This window comes from Osmia bicornis, chromosome 6 (assembly GCF_907164935.1).
Source record: "Osmia bicornis bicornis chromosome 6, iOsmBic2.1, whole genome shotgun sequence".
NCBI lineage: Eukaryota > Metazoa > Arthropoda > Insecta > Hymenoptera > Megachilidae > Osmia > Osmia bicornis.
Window position 1 is genome coordinate 6091730 of NC_060221.1, and position 2740 is coordinate 6094469.

A 2740-nucleotide genomic window follows, 5' to 3' on the forward strand; every position below is an offset into this window, starting at 1 on the left:
ACGCGGTTCCTCTTTCTCGCTTCCGCCGTCGCGACGCCTCGCTTATTTCTCTTTCTCGAACTCGTGTTGCTCTCTATATGCCTCCTTGTTCCACCCCTCCGCGCCCAGAGCTTCCAGCCCAGCTGATCGTTGCGGGAACCCGCGCAGGCGTCGCGACGCTTCGACACGGTCTCGCACGACGTCGCTGGGTGTGCTTGCACCCATTCGAGACGCCTCGAGGATTTTCTCTTCTCGAGCGTCTCGCCGCCTGGCCTGGAGTTTTCGCGTCGCTGCTTGCGCACTAAAGCACGGGCACAAAACCGACCCCTGATTCGCGTCTCGATGCGATGCCGAATCGCGATACATTGGAATTCTAGCGGCGGAATGATCGATAATCAGGCCAGGATTTGCCGGGGATGCATCTTTGTTTAGCGAGCACGGGATTACAGCGTTTTTCAACGGGATCCGCTTATTTTTTTTTTCCATCTGGTGATTTTATGGGAAAGAATTTTTACTTTATTTTTATTCTTCATTTATGGATTTCGGATTTTCAAATACAGGGATGGATGAGTAAATGTTGAAGTAGATGTATTGATCTCTTTCCTAATCACGTTGTTTGAAAATTGTTGATGATTTTCATACATACATGTATGGAGCAATGGAATCGGACAAGGGTCGAATACATGATAGAATTTTCACTGTGGGAACAACTTTTTTAAACAATTCTCAACTTTTTTTAACTTCAATCATCTATCTCAACTTTTTCTTTCTGTCAATTAATATGTGAAAATTCACTTGAAAGTCTTTTAGAATAGGTCATGAGTTTTCGAGGGTACCTGTAGGAATTATTATACAGCTGAACTACTTATCTACTTCAAGCTTTCTTAATTTTACGAAATCCAATTATCTACTTTAATTCTTTTTCCTATCAATTATAATATGAAAATTTCTTCATTTTAAAGTTTTACCTTGGATCCTTAACTTTCGAAGATATCTATAGGAACTTTTATCTACTTCAACTGAAATTCAACCCCTTCACATTTTTATCATGTTTCTTTTTTGTTATATGACGTTTTAGTTTTAGCGTAGTCGGTTAGGTTTGGATAGAAATTTTTGGACACCCTGTATCTTGTGTCAGGGTATTCAAGCGAGAAGCGACCTTAAACCAGCAGCGTCACGTCGTCGGATCTCGGAGACACCTTTACCCTTGACCTTGCTACTTTCTGTGTTGCTCTAGCAAAATACGGCTGCCTCGACATTCAAGCTTGCTACTCGCCAGCCTTTTCGATCATACTCGGCCGACCTACTAGCTAACCTACCCTACTTACCTTTACCAACGTGTCGCGTGAGCTAGACGACCCTATGTTTCACGAGTTCTTCAGCCGATGTGACAGGTAATTAACTGCGTTATAAGATTTTGTCAGTAGTATTTTTCAAATATAAACATTGTTGTAAATAAGATTTTTATTTGAGGGGGAGGTCGGAGGTACAGGTCACATAAATTTATTAAAAATGACAAGACTCAAGTTTTCATTAATTCTAAAAACTTGACCTACATTTAATTATTTGGAATATTTCTACGTTATATTTTCTAAAATTAAAAAGTTCTGTATAGTTTTATTTGATCAATGGAGGAAATTAGGAATTTTCTAAATTAAAATAATTTTATTATAAAAAAAGATCCATTATATTTTTTCACAGTGTGAATGGCAAATGATTGCAGTGCAATTATATTGAATAATGTTTTGATAATTGAACAAATATTGCGTTTGAAAATTTTGGTTTACAAGCGAAATTATTGTTTCTTTTTTTAGGGTATATTTTAAGCTGGTCTGTTCTATTGGGAACGGAGATGATATAACAAGCTGGATTATAATTATTGGATGTAAGCCGGCGTTTTAATTATATTTGTATGCATTGAGAAAACCGAGGTACGAAATTCCTTTATTTTATTACTATTTATGGTTTCGCTCAGGCAATGGATGCAAGGGAATAATTTCGTTTGTGAATGGCATTTGTATACGTATAAAGAAACGTGATACGTTTTTCATATTCCGGGTATGATTTTTTTTTTAATTAGTTGCTTCGTTATAATTAGTGTTGTATTAACAGGATTATTATATTATAAATTATCGTAGCACAGGGATGGAATAATTTGTTTTATTTATGTTGAACGTATTTGTGTTAATATATCTTTGTCAAATTTACTATATCATTTGAATTATTTTTGTGCGTTCCAAGAATTTATGGGTGCAGAATTTTTCAAATAGAATTTTCATTCTGCATATAAAATGAACAAAATATCATTTGTTCATTATTTTTCATTGCAAAAACCAAAAGGATTGCTTGATAGTGTGAAGTAATTATTAAATAAATAATATTTTCACACCAAAGAAAAAAAAAATTTACTTAAAAGGCACACCTGTGCTTCGTTTAAAAATAGAAAAATAAAAAAATCCCATTTGACCAGATACTATTGAGAATCGATAATTTCGTTCAATCTTCCTATCGATACGCTCCTTTTTTTCGTATCATCGATTCATCAAACGACATCAAGTCCGTTCCTAACGAGGCGCCAGATAATAAATTGACTGATAAGCCAGGCAGCTCGTAGCTTAATTCGAATCGAATTCCACTGCGCCGTTCATTGATAACAAACAGATTGCATAACTTGCTCGAACGTTCGTCATTCTCAATTCTGCCATGCTTCAATCGAATCAAATGTTTCGTAGAAGAGCTTCGGATAAGAGTTTATCCCCGG